A 21,207-nucleotide genomic window follows, 5' to 3' on the forward strand; every position below is an offset into this window, starting at 1 on the left:
ATGTCTGTCTGTCCGTGTGTATGTGTGTGTGTGCACACGAAAACCGAAAAACATTAGGCACTTTTTCATATAGTAATTTTTAACGAATGCAACAAGTTGCATTCGACGGGAAAGATACCTGTTCCATCAACTGTGAACGCACCCTCGTCCCAACGAGCTCAATGGAACTCACCATCACTACAGCAGCGAGATGAAGATAGTGTAGTAGAGAAACGTCAGACACGTTCGATGAGTAAGACATAGATGGGTAATTAGAACAATAATAAAACCATAACAGAGTCGTTGAAAGTGATTGGATTAGATTGGATAAAATTATTATTTTTTACATATTGGTCTGCTATTTTTCTTGGCACTAGATTAGTTTACGTGCAATTTGCTTAGCTTAAACGAATAGAAAGTGGATTATTGAGAAAATAACATATACAGCAGGTAAACAAATGAAATAAAAACCTACGATAAACCCTAATGTGTAAGAAACACAAACTTATCCTAAACTTATCATAGATAGGAGGATCACAGTTCAGTCCAAGACAAAAGCTCAAACATAGTTTGGAATCTTGAGCATATAGCAAGGTAACTATTAAGTTGATTAAGTTGATTGGAACGTTTATAGCATAATCAATAATACATAACAAACAGGTATTGAAAGACTACCGTACGAGACCGCTTTCCGGACGTAACGGACTAGACGAAGACACTAAACGTGAGTAACTATACAAGCCAACAGACATTGTACTGCGAATTGCTCATTTTTATGTATTTAAACTATTAATAGGGAAAATTTAACAATACAAACCGTGAAATACTTACTTCGGCGAGTTTTGTTTAAATTATCGGAAATCTATTACGTCTTGTTGCCACCTTTGGGAACAAATTAAATTTTCCGTTTATTTCCGGAATGTCAAGCGGAAGCGTAGCGGGTGCCGGGGAGCATTCCAGAAAGAAGAATGGTTCTCTTAGTGGTGAGGGGGCGAATTGCGGGACGTGTCGTCGAATCGATAATAGTCGGATGGTGCAATGTGACGAGTGTGATGTATGGTATCATTATGACTGTGTGAGTGTGGACGACAGTATCCGTAATCGTGAATGGAGCTGTAATGGGTGCATGAGGACAGCCTTGGAGAAGCAGAGATATGTGCTAAGCGAGCAGTTGAAGCATCTTGAGCAAAGCAGAGGAAGTGGCAACAAGAGCGACAGGAGCGCCAGAAGCAGTTGGAAGAACGGCAGAAGTTTGTGCAACAACAGGGACAACCTGAGTGGCAGCAGAGGAAACAGGAGCAGTTCGACCAATTGGAGATAGGACAGTTGCAGTTGCAGCAGCCAAGCCAGCAAGAGAGAGTAGCTACAGTAGAACTTGAGACATGTTCGAAGTATCTAGGCGCCGTGCCAAAGCATCAGGAACAGCAACATCACGTCCAGATTGTGGAGAAATCTGCTCCCGAAGGACTCGCAATGGATGCATCACGAAATATGGAGCCGCTTGCTAGTTCTACAGCCAACAACACGAGGCCATCGGGTAAATCAGTCAAAGCATCTTCGAAGGCATCGAGTAGATCATCAAAACTTCGAGATTTACAAGCGAGAGCTCTGGAAGCTAGACAAGCATTAGAGAGAAAACAGCTGGAAGAACGGTTGGCGTTGGAGCGTGAGATGTTAGATATTAGCGATTCTGAGGAAGAGTCGATTACAAGTCTCGAAAAGATCAACGAGTGGTTGGATAAAACGGATAACGTTGGACGGGAAGTACGGAATTCTTTAGACGATACTCCGTTGCCAGTGTATGACGAACTCTTAAGGAAAACTGTTGTATCATCGACTCCACCTCTTCTACCCGAAAATAATGCACCAGCTGAATTGTCTGCTCGTCAGCAAAATATAGGAAGTCCGATTCGGTTCAGCCACTCACCGTCCCGCAGCAACCTGGTGCGAGCTACGTACCTGGCACCCACGTAGAACATCCACGATTCGGCGGAGGCTTCCCAAGAGTCACAGGGAGCTATCAACCAGCCTTCTGCGGATATCCACCAGCTGTATCCGGTATACCGCCGGTGGCCATGTACCCTGGATCGACTTATCAACCGGCCACGTCGACGGCTTACCCGTCTGCAAACAATCCGTATTTCATCGTTCAGAATATGATCCCCCCTGCGCAAAGTATTGAGCAACCAGCATTGATCACATCAACTCCACGACTAAATCTGAATTCGACGCAGCAGCATAGGAGCAGCGATCCAGTGCCACTGAACAGTGCTCATCTAGCGGCAAGGCAGACGGTGAAAGATCTTCCTAGATTTGGGGGCGATCCAGAAGACTGGCCGCGATTCATCGCGGCGTACGAGCGTACTACAAACATGTGTGCATTTCGGAATGATGAGCTACTCGATCGCCTCGAACGGAGTTTACACGATAAGGCGCTCAGCACCGTCAAAAGTTTACTATTACATCCCGACAATGTTCCGGTCATTATACATCGTTTGAAATCCCTCTTCGGCAATCCGGAGTCCATCGTAGAGACCATGGTTCAGAGGATTCGCATGATGCCACCACCGAAAGCCGACAAGATGGAGACTATAGTAGACTTTGGCGTTGCGGTACATAATCTTTGTGCGACCATGCAAGTGTGCCAGCTGGATGAGCGTCTGTACAACGTCGCCCTACTACAGGAGCTTGTCGACAGCCTACCGTCGACGTTGAAAATGCAGTGGGCATTTCATCGGAAGGATATGAGAACCGTCACGCTATTGCACTTTAACGATTGGCTCGGGGAGATGACGGAAGCTTTGTGTCAAGTGATTCGACCTGCTGTATGGATCAAACCGCAACGGTCTGAGCTCAAAGCTGAAAGGAAAGTTCGGAAAGAAGAAGCGTTCGTTCATGCACATTCCGCGTTTGCGTCAGAACAGGCGGACCGCGAAAGCTGTCTAGCTTGTGGAAAGGATTGCATTTCTCTAGACAAGTGCAATGGTTTCTTCAATATGTCACCGAATGCAAGGTGGGCCTTAGTGAATGAAAAGAAGATCTGCCGAAAGTGTTTGACCAAGCACTACAGTACCTGTGAGAGGAAGGTTCCGTGCAATCAGAATGGATGTAGTTTTCTGCATCATCGATTGTTACATGATGATAGCAAACACAACAAGCCAACGTCCAGTAATCTGACCCAAGTCGCCTCGGTTAATTCTCATCGCAGTCTGCCTGGAAAAGTATTGTTGAAGTACGTTCGCGTTACTGTGCATGGAAAAGGAAAATCAATCACAACGTATGCTTTCCTTGACGCAGGATCAACCTCAACGCTGATGGAGCACAGTTTGTGGGAGGAATTGAATCTTAACGGTGAGAAATCACCATTGTGCATCTTATGGACTGGTGGACAAGGACGATATGAGGAACATTCGGTCGTATTTTCGGCTGAAATCGCCAGTGCTCAGACACCAAGAAAAAGCTTCTGCCTTCCAGAGATACACACAGTGCAAAGCCTAGATCTCCCTACGCAGACGTTGTCAGCGCCGAATCTGGCAAAGCACTTTAAGCACTTGGCTGATCTACCGATAGAGTCATACACTGCAGTGAAACCCCGAATTCTGTTGGGCATCGACTGCCCTCGATTAGAATACCCGCTCGACTGTAGAGAGGGTAGTGAAAATCAGCCAACAGCAGGGCTGACACTTTATGGTCCAGGACACTTTATGGCAGGGCTGGGTGGTTTATGGTCCTTGCTCAATGCCAGGACAAGTCCCAGTGAAGACGAACGTTTCGTATGGCTATCATATCTGCCAATGCGAGGAGTTGTATTCGACTGTCAAAGACTACTTTTCCATGGACAGCGTCGGAGTACAGCTAGCTCGAAGACCGCTGATGTCGAAGGATGATGAAAGAGCAATGAAGCTGCTACAAGCAAACACCACATGCAAGGAGAAGAGGTACGAAACCTGTCTACTATGGCGGTACGAGGAAGTTCGGCTGCCGAAGAGCAAATCCATGGCTATGAAGAGGCACGTTTGTTTGAGTAAGCGCATGGGACGGGAACCTAAACTTGCCAAGGATCTTCAGGATAAAATCTTGGACTACCAAGCCAAAGGATACATCCGTAAACTATCAGCGCATGAGGAAGTAACGTACAACGGACGTTCGTGGTATCTGCCGATTTTCCCGGTTGTGAATCCCAACAAACCCGGTAAGCTACGTATCGTTTGGGATGCTGCCGCCAAAGTTGGAAACCTCGCGCTCAATTCGTTCCTGCTGAAAGGCCCTGACCAAGTCACACCGCTGCCACATGTTCTTCAACGGTTCCGCGAGTTTCGAACAGCAGTGTCAGGGGATATTCGTGAAATGTTTCACCAAGTTCGAATCAGCCCCGAAGATCAGCATTGCCAGCGGTTTCTTTGGAATGATGGAGTTCCGGGTCAGGCACCCTCGACATACGTGATGGAGGTAATGACGTTCGGTGCAAGCTGCTCACCTAGTAGCGCACAGTACGTTAAGAACATAAATGCAAACCGTTTCAAGAGCCAGTTCCCGGCAGCGGTAACGGCGATATGCGAGGATACGTATGTGGATGATATGCTTACCAGCGTCGAATCCGAAGCAGAGGCTATAAAGCTGGCAAAGGATGTTCGGTATATACATGCAGAAGGTGGGTTCGAGATCCGGGGATGGCTATCCAATTCCAGTGAGGTTGTGCACTCCATGGGCGAGAAGAAGACACCTGAAAAGGATCTTAACAAAGCTGGATAAATAGCGACCGAAAAAGTACTGGACATGTGGTGGAACACCATCAGCGATACATTCACGTTCAGAATACCCATACAATGCAAGGAGTTGCTATCCGGAGAGCAAGTTCCCACGAAACGGGAAGTTTTACGAATTCTAATGTCCGTCTACGATCCGCTAGGACTACTTGCGAATGTACTGAAGCTCTTCTGCAGGAAATCTGGCGCTCTAACATTGGTTGGGACGAGCCTATATCCGAAAATCACCTAGAGAAATGGAGAACATGGCTCAAAGTAATATACACGGTGGAGATAGTTTCGGTCACTCGATGCTACCGAGCAGTGACCACGACCTCAACCACATCCAATGAAATCCAGCTACACGTTTTTGTCGATGCGAGCGAGAATGGATACGCAGCAAGCAGTCGCCTATCTACGATTCGAAGAGCACAACGTGGTCGAATGTGCCTTTGTCACCGCCAAAACCCGTGTCGCTCCAATGAAGTATATCTCGATTCCGCGTATGGAGCTTCAAGCGGCGGTGATTGGGACGCGCCTGGCGAAAGATATAGGAGAAACGCATAGAATCGCGATTAGCAAACGGTACTTCTGGACCGATTCTAGGGATGTCCTGTGCTGGCTACGCTCGGATCACAGACGGTACAGTAAGTTTGTCGGTGCCAGAGTCGGTGAAATTGTAGAAAACACTGAGCAGTCCGAGTGGTTTTGGATCCCGACAAAGGAAAATGTAGCCGATGAAGGTACAAAGTGGCAGAGGATTCCCGATCTCTCTTCATCGAGTCGGTGGTTCAGGGGGCCTGATTTCCTGTGGCGACATGACTGTGAATGGCCAATTCAGCCAATAATCACCGAGTCGACTACGACAGAAATTAATGTTTCGATCAACGTTCACGTGGTTCACGAACCCATCCTAAACTTCATGAAATATTCCAACTGGTGGAAGTTAGTTAGGGTCACTGGATATGTGCTTCGATTTACCGGAAACATCCGAGCCAGACTTCAAAAACGTCCGCCATCTACCGGCCTACTTAATCAAGCGGAGCTGGCTGAGGCAGAGCATTACATATATCGGCAAGTTCATTACGCTTCTTAGACGTTCCAAAGCCGACAACATGAGGCTCTTAAATCCAATTCCAAAGAGCAGTCCGTTATACAAGCTTTCACCTTTTTGGATGATCACAACGTTCTGCGCACAAGCAGGAGAACTGGCAGATGTCAATTCGTCGATGTAGATGCTGTGCATACCATTCTACTACCGAAGAAGCACCCGGTTACGACGCTAATTGTTTTATTTTCCCATGAGCGCTATCACCACCTTAACCATGAAACAGTTGTTAATGAACTGCGACAGAAATATTGGATTCCGCAGTTACGAAGTATATGCTACAAAGTACGTCAACAATGTCAATATTGTAAGAACAACAGAGCTCAACCCCGCCCGCCTGTTATGGCCGACCTCCCAACAGCCCGTCTGGCAGCATACTCGCCACCGTTTTCATACGCTGGGATTGATTTTTTCGGACCAATGCAAGTCATTGTAGGAAGGCGGACCGAGAAGAGATGGGGTGTGCTAATCACATGCCTAGTGGTACGAGCCATCCACATCGAGATAGCTCATTCGTTGAACACCAGTTCCTGTATCATGGCTTTGCGAAACTTTATAGCAAGACGTGGAACTCCCCTAGAACTGTACAGTGACAGGGGAACAAATTTTGTCAGGGCCAACCGTGAACTGAACGAAGCACTTCGATCCATCGACAGAAATAAGCTTATGCAAGAGTTCACTACACCAAACACTAAATGGATTTTCTGCCCCCGAGTAGTCCGCATATGGGTGGAAGCTGGGAAAGGTTGGTCCGAACCGTAAAACAGATTTTAGGAAACATGCGCCTTCCGAGAATACCAACCGATGAAGTTCTTCGCAACAGTTTGACAGAGGTGGAGAGCATAATCAACTCGCGCCCCCTCACCTACGTCCCTATCGAAATTGATGAGAGTGAAGCATTAACACCCAATCACTTTCTGCTTGGGTCATCCGGTGGAACGAAACCCTTAGTGCCCTACGACGATGGACCCGCTACGCTAAGTAATAACTGGAAAACGTCGCAGATTTACGCTAACATGTTTTGGAAACGGTGGCTACGAGAATATCTGCCGTCGATCAGCCGTCGCACCAAGTGGCATTATCCAACGAAACCAATCCAGGTTGGAGATATCGTGGTAATAGTTGATCCAGATCTTCCACGGAACTCGTGGCCGAAAGGTCGTGTGATAGGCATCAATCAGAAGCATGGTCAAGTGCGCAGCGCAACAGTGCGGACGCCGTTCAATATCTATGAACGTCCAGCAGTGAAGCTCGCTGTTTTGGACGTTGGCGCAACCGAAAGTACTCAGAAAATTGAACCTTGCGTACTGGGGGGGACTGTTCCATCAACTGTGAACGCACCCTCGTCCCAACGAGCTCAATGGAACTCACCATCACTACAGCAGCGAGATGAAGATAGTGTAGTAGAGAAACGTCAGACACGTTCGATGAGTAAGAGATAGATGGGTAGTTAGAACAATAATAAAACCATAACAGAGTCGTTGAAAGTGATTGGATTAGATTGGATAAAATTATTTTTTCACATATTGGTCTGCTATTTTTCTTGGCACTAGATTAGTTTACGTGCAATTTGCTTAGCTTAAACGAATAGGAAGTGGATTATTGAGAAAATAACATATATAGCAGGTAAACAAATGAAATAAAAACCTACGATAAACCTAATGTGTAAGAAACACAAACTTATCCTAAACTTATCATAGATAGGAGGATCACAGTTCAGTCCAAGACAAAAGCTCAAACATAGTTTGGAATCTTGAGCATATAGCAAGGTAACTATTAAGTTGATTAAGTTGATTGGAACGTTTATAGCATAATCAATAATACATAACAAACAGGTATTGAAAGACTACCGTACGAGACCGCTTTCCGGACGTAACGGACTAGACGAAGACACTAAACGTGAGTAACTATACAAGCCAACAGACATTGTACTGCGAATTGCTCATTTTTATGTATTTAAACTATTAATAGGGAAAATTTAACAATACAAACCGTGAAATACTTACTTCGGCGAGTTTTGTTTAAATTATCGGAAATCTATTACGTCTTGTTGCCACCTTTGGGAACAATACCCTAGTTGATCACTATTGAATATAATCACGATCGGTCGTTGCGTTCAAAAGTTATGAAAAAACGGTGTGTTGAGCCATATTGAAGATTGGTAGTTGATTTGTCTTACAGCGTTTGCAGAGCCGTAATGTAGGCAATTATTTATTATGTGTATCACACTCTGGCAAAACCAAGGGATTAAATCGAGAAAGGCATCGTCACCGCTAGGTGGATTAATCTGGTTTTTTTGACAAATGAATTTTAACTGTTGTAATCGGGTGTATTATGATTGATTTTGTCAATAATGTAATTGAAAATATAGCAATGAAAGCAATGATTTATTGAGGCTTTGAAAATGGGGCATAATTTCGGTTTATCTGTAAGATTGATTGGGCAGTGGCATTGGAACAATGAATCACAGTTGATGAGTATATGCCAGAGGGTATATGTAATTTATATAGCAAACCATTATATGCCTAGCTATCAGTGAACAGATTACCGGGTACATTTAAGTACGTACTGATAAAGGGTTGTAAGTACGATGTGATAAGAGGTGATACTTGAGTAAATATGGATTTATTATGCGTGGATTCATTCTTGCTAAATCACGGCAACTAAAAGAGTAACTGAATAGTGTTCTGTATGTGTATATGTATATGTACACTGCACGTTAATTACACAAATTTTAGAAACAGTTTTTAAAGTAATTAATGATTTGAGTGTATTACTTCTACGAGAAGTTAAACGATTTACAATGATATGGAAATGCTAATATATGGCACATATCACACGACCTTCCTTCTGCCAAGCTCCCGTATGAAGGGGGAGGGAAGAATATCAGTGTGGAAGCTGTGGCCAGTGGAGATATATCAACTTCAACACTGATATTCTTCATACGGGAGCTTGGCAGAAGGAAGGTCGTGTGATATGTGCCATCACAAATATTGCCCTCCGCTCGCTTTCAAGTCCACTTCTATAAAAACATTTTTCATGCCTGCCGTACCCTAACGGAACTATCAATTCTATACTTTCGCCTCTAATTCTATCATGAACATGTACGTCTAAGTTTGGAAGATGATATTAGCATTTCCATATCATAGTTTATAAAGGGTTTTAAACGTATATTCCAATAATTCCAAACGTATGTTTCTGTCATAAGCGTAACTAAAGTCCTGGTCTAGGGCGGGCATGGCCCCAGCAGGTGATGGGTAATATTCTAAGGCGATATAAAGCACTGCACGCACGCTGCCAAGGGACTTTGATGCTCATTTGTCTTGATGTTAACATCACTCAATTAAACAGAATCTATCTAGTATGAATCATTGATTTTTTGTATGGATTGTCACACTTCGCTCAACTTTCCTCCTCTCTCTGAGCGTTACGTAATTTATGGATGCTCCCACATTTATATACATAAAAATGATTTCTGTCTGTCTGAACCTTATAGACTCCGAAACTATTGAACCGAACGGCGTGAAAATTTGTTTGCAGAGGTTTTTAGGGCCGGAGTAGGTTCTTAAGATGATTCGAGACCCCTCCCTTTTTTGGAAAAGGGACCCTCCCATACAAATGAAACTGAAATTTCTGCAAAACTCGAGAACTAAGCAGAGAATAAATCAATTTTAGATAATGTGACCAGACATCTGCATTTTTCAACTTCATTTTACAAAGTTACAATAATTTATACGGTCTCACAAATATTTTTAAATATTTTTTTGGCCCGAAATCTATGCGAAATGCACTTCTTTTATGTAAATTTCCAAGCCAGTGACGTAATACAGATAGGCGTCCCGCGTTTCGCAGGACGCTTGCGGGTCACATTAATTTTAGGCGAAACAAAGTTTGTAAGGTCTGCTAGTTATAAACAAATGCGTGGTTCAGACTGAGGATTCTTTACCACGATGTACTTCAACTGATTTGAGCGTATTTCATTGTATTTTCATTAATTATGCACAAGGTTTTCTAAATCAGCTTTGCTGTTTTTACGTTTGTATAATATGCGGAAAGCCTCAAAACCGTTTAAACAGGGGCCGTACTTTCTTCCCAATTTCTTGATAATTGTATGATATTCCCATTTTTGAATGCACTTTGAGGGTTCCGAGGGCCGTGCATTAATTACGTAAGGGTTCCGGAGACGAGCCAGCCTCGGGCTGAAAGTCTCCTTAATAAAGTCAAAAAAAAAAAAAAAATTACGTAAGGGCAGTGATGATGCCTTTCTTGTGCATCACGAAATATATTTTAAAAAAACACATTAGAAAGTTATTTACAATGATATGGAAATGCTAATATCATCTTCCAAACTTGGACGTACATGTTCATGATAGAATTAGAGGCGAAAGTATAGAATCGATAGTTCCGTTAGGATACGGCAGGCATGAAGAATGTTTTTATAGAAGTCGATTTGAAAGCGAGCGGAGGGCAATATTTGTGATGGCACATATCACACGACCTTCCTTCTCCCAAGCTCCCGTATGAAGGGGGAGGGAAGAATATCAGTGTGGAAGCTGATATATCTCCACTAACCAGTGGTCCTTCACTCTACCACAGCACCATTAAATACTTCGGAGAGACTGCATGTTGACTCACCATGAAAACTATACAATTATGAGGTTTTGTACTCGGGTTTCCTGTTACTTGATTGCACGATCACAGGAAAAAAAATGAAGTTGTCAAAACGTTGAACGATGCTAAATTAAACATGAAGACACACTCAACTTATCTGCAACTTAATTTAAACAAACAATTAAATTTTGAAAGACGCATTGAAGCTACATGGTAAAAAATGCAACTTAATGATTTTGTTTCGTTTTTGCAACATGAAGTGCAGTATTCTTTGGTTGTTTGTTTCCAAATGAAACTGAATAGAAACAAGGTGCTTTTAGGAAGATGTTGCGTGTGCTACTTGGGTAATGGTCTCCGGGCCTTCTATCTAAAGTTTTTTTTAAAGCAATCATATAGCCTTTCGGTACAACTTCGTTGTACGAGAAAGGCAAAAATCTTATATGGTGAGTTGATAAACCTAGAAAAATCCCTCACTTAATAAAGGTTGCAGCGCAAACGATTTGCTAATATTATATGGTCCACAAAAAAATCAAATGCAATCTCAATCATTGTGAGAGTTATATGATTCTAATATTTTCATACTAAAGAACTACGGCTCCGCAAAGTGTCATACACGACTGAGCCTACCAAATAAAAAAAACTAGTTAAAAAGATCCTACTATTTGTACTAATTGTTGAGATTCTGTTAGATTTTTATCATTTGTTTCTTTATTTTATAATTCTGGAAATATTTCATGGATTTTTGAAAAAAAAATCCGGAAGGTGTTATTGAAGTATTGAATGAAGGACACGTGAAACCGAAGAGAGCTCTGGCGACAATCGAATATTCTCCCATTTTCGGAAGTCGCAACTACATCGCGAGTAGTGATGCATCTATTCCTCATCATGCAAACTACTCGCGAAGTAGCTGAAACATCCGGAAAATACGTCTGTCGCCCGAGCTTATTTCGATTTTCAACAGGAAATACAATTTAAATATTGTGAGAAATTCTTGAAAGTTTTCGTTAGAGTTTTAAATTTCTGTAATTAGGGTAAAACGACCTATCATGGAGGGGTTAAGCACTGTGTAAAAACAAAATTGATTTCAAAAATCCTTTAAAAATTGGTCTTTTTTCACATTGCAGTAATCGAATAGGATGCTCGTTAACTACAGTTTCGTAAATATTACGTTAATTGTGCTGAACTTATGTTGATTGGTTTTATCACAATAAAAACAAAGTACCGCAATAATAGGACGCAGTTGCCTATCGATGCGATATTTCTTGAAGGTCAACCCTATTGTTGCGGTATTGCATGTAATTCTTATGAAGATCGATACCACAACAATAGGACCTTAGCACTACGTAATAATAGGCTCAAAGGATTCAAATTTTTAATAAAAAAAATCATCATTTGGAACGGAATGTTTTCAAATAAAAGCTATTCTAGCCGTTAATTAGTATCCAGTCGTATCTACAATTGTTTTTTATGCTATCCATAATAGACTATTTTAACACTACCGCGACATTAGGACATACCGCAACGTTAGGACGTTTTACCCATAATTAGTGGGAATTCAAAAGGACCCTAAAATGAACGAGTGATTTTTTACTTTATAAGTTCGTTACTTTTCATTATACTAGTCTATTAAAAAACTATTTTCCTTATTCAACAACTTTCTATCTATTCAGATCTACGTTAGTAAGACTGGAAAAGGCATATCTGTTAAGAGACCAAGTTCTGCTGAACAGTGAAAACGATTTTTTTTTCATAGATTGCAAAAAAAAATTTTTTTCATAGATTGCAGCAATGCATTCAAATGACCGCAAATGGATATGAATTGATGGAAAAAGTAAAATCTATCCCCCTGCTAAGTGCTATTTTGACCTCTCTTATGTGTTTTTCTTATTTTTTTAATGCGCGAGAAAGGCACCACCAACGCTAGGTGTATTGTTTTATATCTGTGAGAGTTTTCGAAAAGTATACATCAAAACAGATTGTTCTATGGTAAAAAGTCAAAATCCTCAAATACTAACATGGGACAATGGGACAAGGCTAACTGCTGACTTTCTACGATATACACGCTAAACCACAAAAATGTGATTACGGAAAGCAAAAGTGTATGTACTCTAAGGGACTGCTCTTCTTCCAGACCTGAATTCTCTTCAAAAAGGGTTTTCGGCATGATAATTTGATTTCGGCATGATATAAGCAACTTTTGTGATGTTCAATAAATCAGCATGAAAGAACATCAGTGCGTGAAACGTCGAAAATCGTAATATTCGATACAAATGAATGAAAACGGTGTACAAAACCAAACTGAGTAATGGTCTGTTGCATAAATCACTATTTTGTGCTGATATAAGTTCGAAGAACTTCAATAAATCAAAGTTTTATTACAAAATCAAACTTTTGCTCAAGTGTACCTATTAATGTAGAACACAACTTTTTTCATAAATTTATTTTTAAATAATTTAACAACTGGAGTAAGCTGGTCAAATTTTGCAAAATATTTTCAATTCAAATTCTGAATCTACACAAAACATTTGGTAAAGATCGGTGCAACAGACAAAAAATTATTCTTAACATATGGGATGTACCTATTAATGTGGCAAATAGTGTAGCATACATCTTTATGCACATTCAATTGGAATCTTCTCCAACCCTAGAAGAGGAATAAAATTAGATAAAATATTCAAAAAAATAACAAAAAGTAATCGGTGGTCCTCCTTAGCCGTGCGGTAAGACGCGCGCCTACAAAGCAAGACCATGCTGAGGGTGGCTGGGTTCGATTCCCGGTGCCGGTCTAGACAATTTTCGGATTGGAAATTGTCTCGACTTCCCTGGGCATAAAAGTATCATCGTGCTAGCCTCATGATATACGATTGCAAGAATGGTAACCTGGCTTTGAAACCTCGCAGTTAATAACTGTATGGAAGTGCTTAATGAACACTAAGCTGCGAGGCGGCTCTGAAGAAGAAGAAGAATCGGTGGTTAATCTGTTAGGGCAAAACTTGACAATGTTTTACCGCAAAATGTATTCGAAGTTATTCTGGTTTTATTAAATTATTGATGCGCTACCCAAAGGCAGCAAATCTCTTCAATAAAAACATAAAAAAAAAACGGCGGCTGGAAATTAAAATCAAATCGGCTACTTTCCATTGACGTATATCTAAATGAATCTAGGGCCATAATAAAATTCACCGATAATTAATAATACGTTTAAAATTTATTGACTTTGTACCAAAAATGTTATATTCTACAGTTAATCAAACCATGTAACAAACTGTAATTTATTTGTTTATCGGATTCATATGTACCGACGTTTATTTTAGAAAAAAAAACAAGTTTCAAAAGGTATCCTGCATTTGGATCTCTCTGACCCACCCAACATAAGAACAGCAGTTTTGCGAAAAATAGAAAGACGATCCCAAGGATATTGGAGCAGACACCCTTTTCCGCATTTGAATTGGTTTTGCTTGACTTAGCATCGCGTTGTATTCAATGCGTCGAGACCGTAGGGAGAATCAGCTCAAAATGCGCCCGTAGAAGAACCATTTTAGGATTGTTTTTTTTTTCGCTATAGAACCAGTGCAAGTGAAAGCTATTAGACATAAATACAAACTTTTGATAGGAAGCTCGGGAACCAAACGTGTTATACATTGTAACCTTTGTGTCGGAGAACGAACTAACCGATATTAAGCTATTGTTTTTAATATTATCGTTTTTTAATATTTTTTAAACAAACATTTATATGTTTGCCGCCGCATATAACTCCGTATCATTTAATTATCTTATTAACCTGGTAAGCAAATATCATGTAGTCCAGAGTTGTAAAAATATCATTCAAACAAATGTTTCATTTATCGCTAGTTATTCGCTCGTTACATTCAAATGTTTTATAAAGAGGCCCATATTGGCCAGCTCCCCCTACATATATCTTTGCCTCCGCGTATGAACGGCTAACCTAAAAGGAACTACAAAATAACACCCAAATCGCTTGTTTCCTTCATTTCATCCACTATAGGCTTCAACACCCTTTTCTATGTTGATGTGTCTGTCGGTGGTGGTATTACGTGTGTAGCTGCCAAAGTTCAATCGAGTACACTACTCACTTTATTTCCATATGAACGTTGTTGGGTCATTTTTCGATTCTGTTTCACGATGATTTTATTTTTCGATTTTGAATCTAATCGGCAATTATTGGACCTTGAAAATAACCTAATCAAGATAGGGCACTATAACCACAGAGTAAGTTAGAATCAAGTCTAGAGCAAGCTTACACATGAAGCACTGTACAGTGCAGTTATGGGGTTTAATCACTTCCCTCAATTAGAGGTCTTCCATCCGATACAGACACTGCCCTTCTGCCTGACTGGTTTCAAAAGTGCTTGCTCATCTCCCAAGAGGCAAGATTACACTGTGTCAGTCGGCATTTCCCATTGCTGGTTCGCACACTGTTGGCCATTAGTTTCAACGAATGCTTTCTTCTCTATGCTCTTTCGGAAGGTGGTTTTTGTATTACGACGATGCGGACGAAGCTGATTGAAAGTTATGAAAGGGTTTCATCATAGTTATTGTAATGATAGCTTTACTTTGAATTCATCGGCACCTCTCAACGTACAGAAGTGGTTTTGTTGATAAGTAATTAACAGCAGTCGTTGTTTGTTGGTTATCTTTTCGTACTTGTTATTGCCAGTCAAACTGTATCTCGTAATAAATACATTTACCCAGGACACAAAAAGTAGGTTGGACAAAAGACAATAAACAGAATGATTGAGCCTCGCCCACTCTTCTTCCGGTAGCAGTCGAATGTTCTGCCATGGAAGCAAGCCAAATAAACCATTCACAGCTTGTCGTGGACGCCCTAATGCAACACTTCCGCTTAATACGGTGTCAAATCTTGGGCCACAAATCTCCCACAACAATGCAACCAACTACAGTAGGTAGGTCGAACGGTGCGAATGCGATGCTGCTACCCAGCCACATTCAAAACAATCATAAACAAATGAAGACATAAATCTGGCACTCTACCTCCACCTTTTTCTTTTCTGCTGAAAGTGTTGTTGAAATGCTGCCGCTATTTGGGGCCCACATGTATATCGTTTCGAACCGCTTGGACCAGACCGCATCACAGTGAATTTAGAATATTGCCGTCATCCTTATAAATTTAATCTCATGATAGGTACCAATACTGCTTGATTTATTATTGTGTAGAATAGATAATACTATATGTAAGGAAAAACAAATTCCCCGATATTATGCAGACTTATTTTCTTCAAAAACGGATAATTGGATAAATGGATCATGAAATAATATTCTTTGTGCTCCTAATTTAGCTCCTAATTTATTAAAAGCTGTCAAGTAAAAACTAATGATAATACACCTAATACGTAAGCCTTCATAGGGGAAGGAGGGTCTGTCATTTTCTTACGCTTCATATATGTACATAAAAAATAATAATTTGTATGAAAACAATCTTACATAGGGAAGGGGTGGTGGAAACTGCCTCGAAAAATTGCTTACGTAATAAGTGTACTGTGTACCTAATAACGAATGCTATAGAACGTCCTTCCAGTTTTGTAACTGTGGTATCCTTGTGCCCTCCTGTTTACCTCCTACCTATTAGCCAATTCGAATAATATTAAAAGGACAAGTTTTGCAAGTTGCATGTACTATGCTATTAACATTGCCAAGATATTTTGCTCGTCTATGGCTATCTATGATAATCTTGAGTTAATTGTAACTAATATGGTCGTTTTTTATGCACTTTTAGATTGAATAAAATTACAATTTCAAGCTTGGTTTAGAAGTCATATAAAGTTATTGAAATAGTTATACAAAGATACACTATTGGTGGTGAACAAAGTTTGAACCCAGACGTACCGACAAATTCGTGACATATTTTTTGATAAAAGGTGAACTCAGCTTATTGTCGGCCCAACTTTTTGCTACCAGCGTCTGAACATCATATATTCGTAAAATAAGCTGAAACATCGGACCAATACGTTGCGTTCAATGGAGCATACCGCGATCTGTTTTGACGCGCTCACACACCATCTGAAGCATTTCCAATTAAAAGCGTGTAATTTCAATAATTTTGAGGTTACTCCATCGCCCGAAATGAATGTATTGCTGCTGATTATTATTGTTTTGAGTACACGCCTCAATTTCAATTTCCTCGATCGGTGAAAACCAGCAGCCTTTCAAATTTACATCGTGAGAGCTGCATTATTTTCCTATTATGACGACGACGCGACGCCTACTGCATACAAGAGTTATGTCATTTTGAAGAAAGAAGAGCCGAATGCTGCTAGATAATGACCTACAAATGGCCATCGGAAGCGAGAAAAGCCGGGCATTGATGTGCGTGACGACAGAGAGCATCATATTTTTTTTCTCTCAAGACCCGTTTCTTCAAGGGGTCATAGCCGTTTCTTCCGAACTTTCACCATCAAAGGAAGTTGGGATATCCCGTCAAATGTGATAATTTGAGTGAATGTTCGGGGATTTTCATATACATATGCTTGATAATCGCAAATATTTCGATTGAAATTAGCTAAAGTAATGCATCCTTGAAAAATTCGAATGCAAAAAAAAGGTTCTCTTCTATATGACGAACTTGATATTTTTTGTTCAAAGAAGATGTTTGTAGTTATTTTTCCATTTATCTGGTAATCAAATTGGTTAAGGTTTGGGCAATTAAGTTAATTTTATTTTAGTTTGCGTATAGCTTAAAAGAATAGATAGGAAAACTTGAGTGAAACCCTGATTCGCCGACGGTCATGCAATTTTAATTTGAGAAACAACTTCACCTACCTATTCAAATCTTTATAACTTCACAACCAAACTGCAATCGAAGCATTTTCTTGAGCGCGGAGTAAATGTTGGCCCAACATGTTTGAGCATGTGTACGCTACATATGGGGTGTAACGCCGCATACAGACGGCCAAACATGTTCGTCAAACAGTGACTCCACTCCCAGGAAAATAGACAAGTTGCTGTAACATTTGACCGTGTCAGTGGCGTAGCTAGAAAATTAGTTTGGGTTGGGGATTTCTGGAGCAATTTCAATGATACTAGTAAATCTCTTGGATCTCGAATAAAAATTATCAATGTATTTATGTACAAAAGTTCTATTCAGCGGCGCGGCCGAATTTTTTTTCAATTTTAGAGAGATCGAACAAATTTTTTTTTTTCCAAAACCATCCCCGATAGAGTTGCCGTAGCGTTGTAAAGTGAAAGTGCTACAAATCGGAGAAAGGATATGCAGAGGTGGAGAACTGAGAGCATGGATTGAACTTATCATTTCATTATCATTAAGTATTCGAACAAAAGCTCATTCCAGACGCGGAGTTCCGAAAAGTGTTGTATAGCGGACTACTAGCGCTATCTTCCCTCTTCATCTTTGCCTAAAGGTAGCCATACAAGACTTTTTGGTATTCCGCCTCTGGAGTGGGTTGTTGGCCGAATACTAAATGATAACGAAGTTCAATCCCTGCTTGAGGGTCATGTTTGCGAAAAACTGTACTGGACAAACGGATATTATCTCCACCAGACAAGAAGTTGAGAGAGGGATATCAAAAAACAAGCTGTGTTATAGAATCTTGTTTCGGGCAGTTGTGAAAATTTTCGAGCATCACATTGGTGCAAGCAGAGTTCAAATAATTTGGCGTCATCTTGAGTGACACATGTATTTAATTATTTTTGTGTGTAGTGTGTTGTGTAATGTGTATGTAATTTGATCGTAATGTATGCTGGATAATTTATACTAAAAAGGTTGAAAACGTTTTTGTTCCTTTGGCGGAATTAACATTTATTTTTCGTGGACATGATTTTCTATTAGATACTTTTGTTGATAAAATTAAGGCCAGAATAGCTGATGTGCATATTTTTTCATTTTTCATTTTTCATCATTTTGCGTTACTGATAGTACATTTCAATCAAATTAACAATAAATTCTCTATGGATCGATATTCTATAACTTTAGATCAGTTACTGTAAAGCAGATCCTGTCAAACAAAAACATAATTCTGAATTATCGAGACTTCCATCGACTCGTTAAGCATTTTTTACATCTGCAGACTTTTCCTTAATTTTTATACAAAAATGGATAAAATTAAACTTATAAATTTTCATATACATATTTGCTAACTATGCATGCTATATTTACACGAATCACATAGAAACTATGAGATGAAAAACCAGAGCAGTATCCAAGTAAAGGCACGCAGCATCGCCATCAAAATCAACGAATTGCACTAATTTACACTACACTTTTCTACACTAGTTTTCTACTACGCACTAAATGAAAGCAATATCTATTGCTGGAGAGAAGAAATATTCGAAAAAGAAACTCTAAAGATTTTTAATTTTTTCTTTCTTGTAGCCTTGTCGAAGATTTATAATTGCTAATACAGTAATATTCCGATTTCATCACCCTTGCGAAGTTTGGGGTGATAGAAAAGGAAATATAACGAAATCGAGAAAAATATTTTCGTTTTTAATTTGTTTCACAAATATGAATCAGTTTATGGATAGGAAAAGCAAAATACGTGAATGAAATGCATCCTCAAACCGAACAAAAAATCACCTCGACCCAAAAACTTCTAGCCGCACCGTGCTGCCAAAAAGCCAGGAGCTTTTTTTAAGTATAGAAATAATCCTTCATCGTTAATATACATATTCAATAGGGTGGCTCAAAAAACACTTTTTCAAATTTTTTAATGGGCCGCCCTCTTATTCAGTTCTATTTGATGCTCCGATTCTCTGGACAAAACTTCAGCCAAATTGGTCATCGTTTGGGCGGTGCTCGATGGAAGTTTATATGCAAAAATGTATGCAGAAACATCGAAAAACAGTGATTTGCAGTTAGACGGCACAATTTACGATGAAGAACTATGATACTCATTCAGTTCTTGTAAAAAAATGTTATGCTGAAAATTGCGAGAAGATTAGAGTTCATTGAACGAAGATATTGGCATTTTACCGGAGTGTTGTATGGGTGAATTTATTTCTTTTCAAAGGTAAAAGAAACGAAATTTGCTCGCAACCCACTGCAGAGTAATGCTAATAACTTTGCCGGGCAAACTCGAAACTTCTCGCGGTTTTCTGCATAACAATCTGTATTAAATTCTCCAGTATCTGAATGAGTATCATAGTTCTTCATCGTAAGTTGTATAGTCCAGCTGCAATTTACTGTTTTTGGATGTTTCTGCATACATTTTTCCATATAAACTTCCAACGAGTTTAGCACCGCCCAAACGTTGACCGATTTGGCTGAAATTTTGTCCAGAGCATCAGGGCATCAAATAGAACCGAATAAGAGGGCGGCCCATCAAAAAAATTGGACAAAGTTTTTCCCATACTAATTTGAGCCACCCTAATATTAATTTTAATCAAAGCGCTCATGTTATTATCAATGATACTGCCATCCGTCATTTTATTTCATCTTTTCAGAAATCAAGAAGTCTATTTTTCGATCTTTGGATCAGAATGCCGAATATTCTGAAGTACCGGTTTTCTATCTCTGAAGACAGCATAAATCCATAACTAGCTGGTGTTGAAGAAAGGTCCTCCTTAATCCAGGACATGCGAATTGAAACTTGGTGAGAGAATTCCATTATATATTATACATATATAGGTATTTACCAAATTATATTGAAACCATATGATTATTACCAAAAAAAAACATCAGGGCACCCAATTGAAGTGATTTGGATAGGAAGAGAGGAATCGCCAACTTCCTTCTCTCCATCTATTGGGTCAATCTGGGAAACGAGGGCTAGGCTATATTATTGTATGTACTAACTTTCTTCTGGAAGGAAATTCATTATTTATTCCGTGGATTCGCATAAGTGTCTCTGCTCATACAGGAGTTTGATGAAATACAAACAATAATATAATCATGATCAAATCGTTTGTCAAATATGGCCAGTGCTATCGGCAGGTGCCTTGCCACAACAGATGGTAATATCATCATCATCATCATCAAAACCACTCCCGTGGCTACGTAGAGCATTTTGACGAGCCAAGTCGGTCAACTCGATTTGTCAAACGACTCTACACACGCTCAAACATAGCGTCAACATGTCTACACTCTCCACACATTTATATTGGCAAAAATCTATGCTTACTTACTTACTTACTTACTTAGAGAATCCACATAAAGGTTATTAGTCAAATATGGATTACGTGTTTTTTCACATATATGTCATACGTATTAACATAGCCATCATAAGAGTAATGCTATACAATGAATGCATTTTTGTCAGTGTAATTTCCGGGGGGGTATCAATGTGTTGACAAACATGCATGTATGAGGGGAGGGGCGAGTTGCACAGATGTTACAAAATGATTACAGCCACCTTAATGTGACTAGATTCAGTCACAAATAAGTTGCTTTAACCCAATTAAATGACTGTTATACAAATTGACAAGATGATTTTATAATTAGCGGATTGGCCTATTTGCAAAGACTGCTTTGTTCGATTCGAATTGAAAAACTTCACGTGAAGCGTCACAGAATTGTAAAAAAGATGACAGGCTGTGATGAATTCCACGATCGCACTAGAATTAACCTAAAGTACGGCGCCTCAATTGGATCTGCTTTTGACTAGTTAATAAAAAATCCAATTTCAAATTGCATTGTTTAGTGTGAGTTCGATAAGTTTTTCATGCTTCGATAAACAATGATTATATGCTACAACAAAAAAGATCAGAGGACAGAATCCACGATGATAAATCTGCAATGACCCAAGTATCCCAAAATATTTTTTTTTCATG

At 39.9% G+C, this 21,207-nt stretch overlaps 1 protein-coding gene and 1 long non-coding RNA gene across 9 annotated transcripts in view; one reads left to right on the forward strand and one right to left on the reverse strand.

The window, feature by feature from the left end:
- LOC134213020 (protein spire) overlaps positions 1-21,207 on the reverse strand; it is a 575,819-nt gene that overhangs the window by 547,350 nt on the left and 7,262 nt on the right. The window lies entirely within an intron of this gene.
- LOC134217185 (uncharacterized) lies at positions 7,371-7,794 on the forward strand. The gene is made up of 3 exons (XR_009980937.1): positions 7,371-7,458; positions 7,533-7,601; positions 7,668-7,794. It is a non-coding gene; the product is annotated as an uncharacterized LOC134217185 (long non-coding RNA).

This window comes from Armigeres subalbatus, chromosome 2, assembly GCF_024139115.2.
Source record: "Armigeres subalbatus isolate Guangzhou_Male chromosome 2, GZ_Asu_2, whole genome shotgun sequence".
NCBI lineage: Eukaryota > Metazoa > Arthropoda > Insecta > Diptera > Culicidae > Armigeres > Armigeres subalbatus.